Below are 11,252 nucleotides of genomic sequence, written 5' to 3'. Positions count from 1 at the left end.
ATAACTAATCTAAACCAATATAGTAAAGGCGTCGAACTTTGACAAACACACTACATATACCCCGTTCGCTGGTCTGAAACTTGGCTGAAACTGGCTGGTTTTGTGAGAGAGAAACACTGTAGCGGCTGGTTGATGAATAGTGTTCTGTGAGGGTGTTCAGCCGGCTAGTAAAACCAGCTAACACGCCCATAGTTTCAAAGTTTAGTTTCTCCAAGACAAAAAAGGATAATTTTTTAAAAAAAATCTCAGCCTCCTTTTCATCCAGAAACTGTTGAGGCACCCCACTGGCATTCTGCTGTGCACCGACGAGGCTCCAGAGCTCCTCCATGAACTTTCACTATGTTCTTCTCCATGAACCATGTCAGTTGGATCTAAATCTTCTTTCCTTCCGCTTCCTGTCGTTAAAAAACAAAGGCATAACACACCTCATTGCCATAATCTACCATCTTTGATACAGGCAAATTAATGTTAAAAAATAGAAGAAACAATACAGCTATCTACACTTGGCTTGTACCTGACTTCAGATAACATTAACAAAAATCCAATTCTACGGCTGAGCAACATTGGACTCCTGAACTAAAACATAATACAAAGCTGCATCTTTTCAGTAAGCTCGACCACAAATGGTTGCTCTGTAGTTTCTGAGCTATAGTAGTCAAGCTGATTAGACTAAATCAGCCGTATCTTGGCATGCCCTACGTGTACCAGGTTTGTTATCTTTTTAAAGAACCAAATTCAATCAAATTTGATACCCTGCTTTTCAGAGAACCAGATTCAATAAAATTTGATGAATATGCAAACACAATTCAACAAGGACAATATAAACAAGCAACATTGCTGGACTTGAATAAATACCTTCTCCTCGAGGAGGCCATAGATGAAGTTGATGAGAACCTCGTCCTAGAACCCAAGGAGCTCAGTGACCCGCTTGTCAATCCAGGGCTTCATCACGTCCATCTTGACCTTGGCATATCCACCTATCACCAACACAAGCAGCTTATGTGTGTATATATATTTCTTGTCTGAAAGTAAAAACTCCAAAGAAGTTAGTAAAAGGTAACATCAGGCATTTGAACTGATGGGGTCCTCACTGATTAATTCAGAGCTATATATAATAATATATAATTTAACTGAAGCTTTGAACTATTCGATTATTGGATAAGCTTTGGAAAGCTGTAACTAAATTATTAGGTTATTGCAAATATGGCATTGCAATATAGTTTGAAGAAGCATGGGGAAAATATAGCACTGCAATATAATCTCTGTCATACCTGCTTTGTGGATCGGTCAAGCACTGCTCAAGGAAGAAGCTTCATCGTCACAAATCCAACACCAAGGCTGCAGTTCATGCATGTCAGGACTCGGGAGGCCACATCATCCCTCGTGGATCCACTGCCAGCATGCCAGAATAGTGTGCTTGATGTCCCTGAGTTACATGAATGAATAGAGATTTATGCTAATTAGGAAACGCTACCTGCATTCACTACAAAATTAATAGAAGTTACAATAGTGTGCTATGTCCAGCAGGGAGCCTGATGATTGGGTGGTAAAGTCTATAGAAGAAGAGCTGTGAGTTGTTCAGATGCACCAATTTCCTGCATTTGTTGTGAAAGAAAATTAGGATTGAACAATGTCCACATAATTTCAATACAAGGGATCAAAATTGAATGTAGTCCCATGATATGGCTTTACTAACAGGACGTTGTTCTGAAAAATGGATATACCAAATACCATGCACAGGAATGGTAAAAGATGACTACAGATTTTAATAGACAATGATCTAGCCTAGTCGTACCTAAACACATAATTTATTTGGCAAAATACCATAAGACAGCCTGATGTTCATTTGGTACAGAACCAAAGTTTACGATAATCTGAATCCAAGCAGTTACTATTATAAGATGAAACAAGCACTGACTTTGGTTTCACACTATATCCACAAACTTTATGAAACCATGAACACACAGCAAAGCTAGAGGCTTAGAGCTACCTAAATCAAGATGAATCAATGTGAAGGAACCTGGTGAATCGTTATTAAAAAAATGAAAATAGCAGGAACGATTCGTTGTGCCATGGACTTATCAGCAACACAAACCCCCAAAAGCAAACATATGATATATGGTGAATTAATAGTAGCCTAAGGAAATCACAAACCTCCAGGTTGATGGACGATGCAGATATGGATGGATGATTTCTCCACGAGCAGCTTACGGAACTCAAACATTGTGTAACACATCTGGTGTTTCAAGCTTATTTAGCACTTAGGTTAATACCTAAGAGTAATTAGCAAAACAAGTTTTCGGGTTTAAAAGTTTGGAGCACACGTGGAATTATAAACGAATCTTGTGTGACTCGCTTTCATAAATAAAATAAATAAATAAGTGTCGCTAGTCAACTTGTCCCGGTGCTTAGCAACTTTTAAATAATCTTGTGGACAAAAGTTGTTTAGGGCTTGTTTTGGAAAAAATATGAAGAAAGTGTTTAAAAATGCTTGATAGCAAATAAATAGTGAATGACTTGTTTATTTGGTTAAGCATTAAAAACAATTTTTATAAACAAAATTTGTTGAAAATAAAATTTGCTAAATAATAAAACCTTAGAGCTTTAGTTATGCTTGTAAATGCATAAAGTTGTCTTAGAAAATGAACTTTTGGAAACTAAAATAATATAAAATATAAACAGGAAAAATCATATCATCGGTAAGATATGAACATCGGGAATATGTTGGTGTGCTTGTTCGAGTGTCAATGTGATGTTTGTTAGTTTAAAAATAATAACGAAAGTGCTGCTGGCCACTCATCTCACCGACCTCATCGGTACGACGCGTGCGTTATGAGATAGGACCGAGCCTGCTGGCCTTGCCGGCTACTCGCTTTCCCTCCCTCTGCTGGTCTTGCCACTTACTGCTCTCTCTATCTCCCTCTCTCGCTCTGCTGCTGCCCGTGTCCTTGCCATGATGCATGTCGGTCGTCTCGTGCAGTCACATGCCTCGTCTCAGCCCGGTTGGCACATGCACTGCTTGTTCTTACAGCCGCGGTTTGTGGAGAAGAGCTTTTGTTAATGAAAGGATCAAGATGTCCAAGAGGGAGGTGAATTGGGCTAATTATAAATTTCTTTGTAATAATCAAAACCTATGGTTAGCCCAATTAACCCCTTGTGCCTAGAAAGTGTTTCTATTGATCTAACGTACAAAAGTTTAGCACTCTAAGTTTCAATCCTACTCTAGCATGGTAATTCTAGGAATGTAAATGACAAGTAATGAATTGCTCAAAGTAAATGCTTAAAGTAAAGAGAGGAGAAGGAACGCGGCGATGTTTTACCGAGGTATCGGAGAGTCGCCACTCCCCACTAGTCCTCGTTGGAGCACCCGCGCAAGGGTGTAGCTCCCTCTTGATCCGCACAAGGATCAAGTGCTCTCTACGGGTTGATTCTTCGACACTTCGTCGCGGTGAATCACCCACAACCGCTCACAACTTGAGTTGGGTCACCCACAAGCTCCGCCGGATGATTACCAAACTCCCAATCACCACCAAGCCGTCTAGGTGATGGCGATCACCAAGAGTAATAAGCACGAACTCTCACTTGACCACGACAAGCCTAATGAGAAGGTGGATGCATACTTTGCTACTCTTGATCTTCACTAATGAGGGCTCTCTTTGGGATTCTCAAATCTCAATCACCTCACTAGGACCTTGCTCTTCTTAGCACTCACAAACATGATTCTCAGCTATTGGAATGAGCAAAAGTACCCCCACACATGAGTGGATGTTGTATTTATAACACCGGCTGAAAAACGAACAGTTAAGTGCCTCTACGGGGTGACCGGACGCTCCGGTCAGTACACCCCGAACTCTAGTGGTTAAGCGTTGACCCGACGCCGGCCAGCGTCCGGTCAGCACTGACCGGACACGTTCGGTCACGTTTTCCCATCACTGGAACCTTACTGATGTCGACCGGACGCTGGACCCCCAGAGTCCGGTCACTTATTGAGCAGCGTTCGGTCAATAGCCAGAACCTGATCAGCGTCCGGTCAGCATTGACCGGATGCGTCCGATCAGGATTCTCCCTCTCTAGGACCTTACTGGAGTCGATCGGACGTTGGCCCTCAGCGTCTGGTGACTTGACCTCGCAGCGTCCGGTCACTTCCAGACGCTTTCACCTTGGTCAAATGAACTGATCGGACCCTAAGCTAGCATCTGGTCAGTATTTGACTCTCCATTCACTTCCAACTCTCGATCATATGTGAATGAAGTTTGCTCCATTGGATCAAAGGGTTGTTATGGAGCTACCTAGTGCTAGTTTTAACAAGTGTGCACCACACCTAACTCACTAGACTCACCTAGGTCAAGCTACCCATTCATACCCCCTTAATAGTATGGCCAAAGGAAAAACAAAGTCCTAAACTACTCTAAGTGTCTCTCCAACTCTAATCGACACTTAGAACTAGTCAATCCTTAACCTTGTCATCCATCCTTTGAAAACCGAAATGATTTCCATCGTAGGGGCATGACAACCTTGATTGCCCATTCGATCTCCATTACCGTGACCTAACTTAATTGTTTCTGCAAAACACACGTTAGTCACAGTAATCACGTATTGTCATTAATCACCAAAACCCAACTAGGGGCCTAGATGCTTTCAATCTTCCCCTTTTTGGTGATTGATGACAATACTACCTCGAGTATATGAAAGAGATGAGGTTTTTAACATGCTTGATTCATATAAGCTTTTGACAATAAGAACAAAAGTGTTAGACAAGCTTACATGACCTAAGCCAACAAGATGTACTCAAAAGATATGAAATAAGCATGAGTACAAGTAATGAAGCTCATTTGCATCGGAGTAAAACACGGAAGCAAAGGCAAATGAGCATAGCACAAGAGATATGACATATAAATAATTCACAGTAGAGAGCACACATGTCATATATAACGATCACGTAGATATCACTGTCACATAAATATAGTAGTAAACATGAATGCATAATGTATCACACACATAAAAACTCCAAATGTAATAGATAAGCTAATATAATAACTAAGCTCCCCTAGATATGTCGCTCCCCCTAAGGCTAACATACTCGAACCCTCTCCCCCTTTGGCGTCAAACACCAAAACCTACGGGTCAGTCGGTGGGGCTACAGCGGACGAGCCGGACGCTGAGGTACGAGGAGCGAGGTGGAACTGTGTGCCATCATCATCTGATCCTGAGCTCTGAGCTGTCTGACCCTCTATAGCTAGTAGTGATGCTGAAGCAGTCTAGGTCGGATCAGGAACTGATGCTGCTGTAGGCTATGCTGGTATAACTGAAGCAGTCGGCTCTGATGATGCCACTGAGGAGGGGAGCATCTCTGTAGTCGTTGTGATAGGTGTAGCCATAGAAGGACCTAGAACATGCAGGTATGGAGTAGTGGGCTACCCTGTCAACTCACTGAAGGAAGCTCCAAGACTCCTAGAGACTGAAGTGTCTAGCACTAGCAGCGACGACGTCTGTGCCTGTGTGAAGCCCGTCTAAAGTGGTGTGAACTGTGGGGCTACCACTGGCAAAGCGAACCATTGGGACACCTACTCTGTCGATGAAGCATACTGTGCTGGTGGCTGTCCTTGACTCTGAAGCCCACTGGGCTGTAATGCTAGAGTCATCGAAGTGGTGGCAGGCTAACCAAGCTAGGGCGAAGCCTATGGCGGTGGGGCCCCAATCGCTGTCACTACATGCTGCATGAATCCGAGAAGCTGCTGCTGCATGAGGATCTGCTGCTGATGCATGGCCTGCTGTTGCTGCTATAGAGCCTATGTCTACTGCTGAATAGATAGCTGCTGTCGCTGGAACTCGTCCTGCTGAGTCTAGAACTGAGCAAATGTAGCAACTGTCTCCTGAGCCTATCGTGCCTGGTCCTACCTCATCTGCTCAAGTATAGCAAGAAGAGCGGGATCTATCTATGGGGCAGGTGGTGCTGAACTAGAGCTACCAGCCTCAACATCATGTCGTCGTGGAGGCATCTAAGGAATGGGCTGGTAGTCATCATCAGAACTATCACTGGGCTCGCTTGTGACCATCCCCTCCTGCTAAGCAAGCTGCTCCTCCTCTATAGTTGCAATACCCCTAATGATATCATCCTACTAGGCTGCAGTCTCTAGCACCTCTAGGCGATGGCGCGGCTGGCTAGGTGCCTGTGGTGTACTGTGGCAGAGCATCTGAGTCAGGTTATAAGTAGGAAACTCTGTAGTGGCACCACTGTACTCAGCTGGCATCTCAGGTGACCTAACTGTAACTGCTTTGTGGATAAGGAATGTGATCCAGTGAGCATAGGGTAGCTGCCTATGACCTCTAAAGCCCTCAGCTATAGTATCCTCCATCTCTGATAGAAGAAGATCCCAAATATCAAAAACTGTCTGTTGCATCAGAGAGTTGAGAAGCCAGAGCTGTATACGAGTCAATCCCTCTCTATATCCCATCCTCGAAAGTAAAGTCCTCATGATAGCCTCAATCACATGAGCAGTGGGAGTAAGATCACTAGGGTTCCTCCGTGACCCCTCGCCAAAGGGCTCTGTGAAACAGTGACGAACCAAGTCCGTAGGATGTACCATACTACCATGAGGGCATCTAGGGGGTGCGGTCTATCCATAGCACACCTCATGGAGCCTGACTGGCTGCTCCTGAAGCCTGAGAATCTCCCTGACCCTAGTGCTCGTCAACCGGTAGTCTCTGCCTTCAAATGTAAAGTGTATGAACCTGTGCTGAGGGTCAATCCAGAGTGTAGCATAGAACTATTGAACCCAAGATGGAACATACAGCCCTGTCCATCTGATAAGATCTGTCAGCCCTGGTAAATAGGATAGATACGGGCGAATGTGCTCTCCAGCAGCTGCTACTATAGACTCAATATTGTACACCCTCTATGATCTGAAGACTGCTCCACTGTTGAGATAGGCATTATAGAAATCCCCCTGCAAGGGTGTATAGAATCCCTCTGATGCTCTCTCATCCCTCCTGGGTGGAAACCACACCTCAAAGTCCATGAACCTCAGCTGCTGCACCTGCTTGGCCATGGCGGCCCTCAGGTCAAGATGGGTCACTGGAGGCGGACCATGTGGTTGAGGCGGTGGACGAGAACCCCTCCTCTGAGTGTCTGCCCTCGGTGTGACTAGAGCACGAGTATGACTAGAGCGACGTAACTGTGGCTGTGGTGCCGGCTCTGTCTCCTCGGCCTACTCAGCCTGCTCACCCTCCTGAGTCTGCTGTGCAGGCTGTGCCACCTGTGTCTACTGTGCAGGCTGAGGCTACTGCTATGGCTCCCCCTGAGGCTGAACCTTGTCAATTGCAACACGCCATCCTCCAATCATGAGGGTCCCAGCTGGACCACCATGAAGGCGCTCAACTCACTCAAGTGAAGCCCTCGCCTCTGGTGAAAGCTGATCAGCAATTCAGACTCCACTGCCAGTGCCTCCTCTCTCGGCACGCTCTGCGGCCTCAGCAACTACGGCGGCTCTCGCTGTATCTGCATCTGGATACTTGTGCTTCCTTACTACCAATTTCTTGGTCGCCTTGCCTTTTGGTTCTATAGGCTGGCGAGGCAGGGGCCTCGAATCCTCGTCACCGGGACCACCCCCAACATTCTTCGTATGAGTCATCTAAAGGATCTGAGATGAATCAACTGCCGCTAACAAAGATCAACTGTCACTTTCGAGGCTTGGCCTCATTCTGTACTCACGAGCTTGGCCCCGAGTTGACTGACAACTGCCACTGACACCTCAACGGAACCGACTCGCCGCATGATGGAATAGATAGGATATACAAATAATCTTAATTATTCATCTAGAGATGTGAAACCCTAAGAAAGCAAGCAATTAGGTATGAAATTGAAACATGGGGCTTGCTACCTGACGAACCGGCAATCCGAGAAGAAAAGAAATGGCACGTGGGGAACCACTGGGTCGGCAATCGAAGATTAGGGTTAGCAAAGCGTAGGAGGCTCTCCGGCAAGGAAGCAATGTCGGCACTAGGGTACGGCAGCGGCACTGGAGATCCAACAGTGGTGCTACTGTTGTGAATCTTGGCGATAGCTAGGGCAATGGAGGCATGGTGGCTCTGCTGCGGTGGGAGCCCGGTGGCGTGCGGGCATGGCTAGGGCATGACGTGGTGCAGTGAGCGGTGCTGCGGGCAGCACGGCGGCACTAGGGCGCAAGGCGGCGCTGCGGTGGCGTGCGGGAGTGGCTGCGGTGGTGCGGGCTTGGCATGCGGTGGCGCTAGGGCTTGGGCGGCGTGGAGCTCGGGGCGTGCGGCGGCACGAGGAGCTGTTGTGGCGGCGCGGCGGCACGGAGAGGTGCTGCGGCGGCGGTGGTCGTGTGGGAGGCAGCTAGGGCTCGACTACGGCGCGGATGTGGGTCAAGGGACGATGGCTAGATGGTTATAAAGGGGTCCCCACGTGACAAAATAGGAAACAGAGAAAGAGTTCGCAAACCGCATGAATCCTATTGACCGGACGCTCTGGTGACAGCGACCAGACGCTGCCACCCAGTGTCCGATCGATTCTAGAGAGGTCCAAATCCTCTGGAATCATGACCGGATGTGTCCGGTGGACACCGACCGGATGCAGCTAGAGTCCGGTCACTCTTTCGCAGCAAGTTCACCTCCTGTGAACTAACCGGATGCTGGACTCCAGAGTCTGGTGCAGCGTCCGGTCACTCTTTCTTCAGCAAATCTTCAAAGTCCTTCGTGCTGCCTATTCCCAATCAAGTCCCAACTCAAATAAGATCCAAATAAACACCAATTGGGACTGATGTGAGTGACCTCTCTCAAACCCTCAAGTTTTTCAAAATATTTTGCCTTAGGCTATAATTTTTTTAAGAAAATAGGCAATAAAAGGGCAATTTGAAGACAAACGACAAAACAACATTCATGCATATGCAATGCAATACTTGTAAGTAAATCTAGTTGCTTGTCAAGTTTGATCCAAGGTTAAGCTTCTTCACATGTTTTTCGGCGGTTATCTTAACTATGTTAGACAAGCCCTATATGCATTACAAAACATTAAACATGTTGTATTTTATAATGCAATGCAAGGGACAACACAAGCTCAATTTTTAGTGAAGTTACTAAAATCGAGTACTTTGAGCTCATTCCGCAATCTACAAAATGTTGCCTCATCTAGCGGTTTAGTGAAGATATCCGCCAATTGATCCTCGGTCCTTACACCTTCTAGTGATATATCATTTTTAGCAACATGATCTCTAAGAAAGTGATGGCGGATATCTATGTGCTTTGTGCGAGAGTGTTGAACCGGATTATTTGCAAGTTTTATCGTACTTTCATTATCGCACAAAAGAGGTACTTTATCTAGAACTACACCATAATCTAGCAAAGTTTGTTTCATGTAGAGTATTTGTACACAACAAGCACCCACGGCAGTGTATTCCACTTTGGCGGTGGACAAAGCCACACTATTTTGTTTCTTGGAGGACCAAGACACAAGTGATCTACCAAGCAAATGGCACCCTCCGGATGTGCTCTTTCTATCAACTTTGCAACCGGCATAATCCAAATCGGAATAGCCAACTAATTCAAATATAGCTCCTTTAGGATACCAAAGGCCAATGCTTGGTGTGTGCTTAAGATACCTAAGGATTCTTTTTACGGCAATTAAATGAGTTTCTTTAGGATTAGCTTGAAATCTAGCACATATACACACACTAAACATGATGTTGGGCCTAGATGCGGTCAAATATAACAAGCTATCAATCATAGAGCGGTAGAGAGTTTGATCAACCGGGTTACCTCCCTCATCTAGGTCAAGATGTCCATTAGTTGGCATTAGTGTCTTGATTGGCTTACATTCATCCATCTTGAATCTCTTGAGAAGATCATTAGTATATTTCTCTTGAGAGATGAAAATCCCTTCTCTCATTTGCTTGACTTGAAAACCAAGAAAGAATGTAAACTCTCCAATCATTGACATCTCGAACTCCTTTGACATCAATTCACCAAACTCTTTGAATGAATCTTCATTTGATGATCCAAAGATGATATTATCAACATACACTTGACAAATGAAGATATGCCCATCAAGCTTCTTGGTGAATAGCGTGGTGTCGACCTTCCCAATTGTGAAGCCCTTCTCAATGAGGAAGTCCCGAAGGCACTCATACCAAGCTCTTGGGGCTTGCTTAAGCCCATATAATGCCTTGGACAACCTATAAACATGATTAGGATATCTAGGGTCTTCAAACCTAGGAGGTTGATCAACATAGACTAGTTCATTAATAAAGCCATTTAAAAATGCACTTTTCACATCCATTTGATATAGTTTTATTTCATGATGTGATGCATATGTAAGGAGGATACGGATGGCTTCTAATCTTGCAACCGATGCAAAGGTCTCTCCAAAATCCAAACCTTCAACTTGAGAGAACCCCTTTGCCACTAGTCTTGCCTTGTTCCTCACAACAACACCTTGATCATCTTGCTTGTTTTGGAACACCCACTTTGTTCCAATGACTCTTGCACCTTTTGGCTGCTCGTCAAGAGTCCAAACTTTATTGCAGGTGAAGTTGTTCAACTCTTCTTGCATTGCATTTATCCAATCTGGATGTTGAAAAGCTTCTTCTACCTTAGTAGGCTCAAAGCAAGAGACAAAAGAGTGATGAGCAATAAATGAAGCAAGTTTTTGTGATCGAGTCATTACACCCTTTGATGGACTCCCTATGATCAGATCTTATAGATGATCTTGAAGTAGAGGTGTATTTCTTCTATTGACCACTTGAGGAGGAGGTTGTGGAGCATCAATATCTTGTGCTTGTACCACCATTTGATCATGGGAGACATGAGTATCTTCATTTTCTACTCTCCCATCCTTATCACCATCTTGTGGCACACTTGACGAAGAAGGTGGATCAATCACTTGTACATCATCTTCATCATCTTTAGGCTTGATGTCTCCAAACGGAATGTTCTTCATAGCCTCCCTCAATGGTTCATCACCTACATCATCAAGATTCTCATGTGCTCCTTGGGAGCCGTTAGATTCATCAAATTCTACATCATATGTTTCTTCAACCAAGCCGGTTGCATGATTAAATACTCTATATGCTTTAGAATTTGATGAGTAACCAACAAGGAAACCAATATCACAATGTCTTTGAAACTTTCCTAGGTGTTGTCGCTTCTTGTAGATATAGCATTTGCAACCAAACATCCTAAAGGAGACGTCCGGCTTCTTCCCATTGAGCAACTCATAAGGTGTCTTGCCAAGGAAC

The 11,252-nt window shown here is 44.9% G+C and overlaps 1 long non-coding RNA gene across 1 annotated transcript; it reads right to left on the bottom strand.

Moving 5' to 3' along the window:
* Positions 1-333: 333 nt before the first annotated feature.
* LOC136472864 (uncharacterized) lies at positions 334-1,532 on the bottom strand. Its single transcript, XR_010762443.1, has 3 exons — positions 1,272-1,532; positions 856-977; positions 334-395 (listed from the first exon to the last, which is right to left on the bottom strand). It is a non-coding gene; the product is annotated as an uncharacterized lncRNA (long non-coding RNA).
* Between the last annotated feature and the right edge of the window lie 9,720 nt (positions 1,533-11,252).

The sequence above is a fragment of the Miscanthus floridulus genome, chromosome 8 (genome assembly GCF_019320115.1).
Source record: "Miscanthus floridulus cultivar M001 chromosome 8, ASM1932011v1, whole genome shotgun sequence".
Classification (NCBI taxonomy): domain Eukaryota; kingdom Viridiplantae; phylum Streptophyta; class Magnoliopsida; order Poales; family Poaceae; genus Miscanthus; species Miscanthus floridulus.
This window is presented reverse-complemented; position numbering and strand designations above follow the sequence as displayed.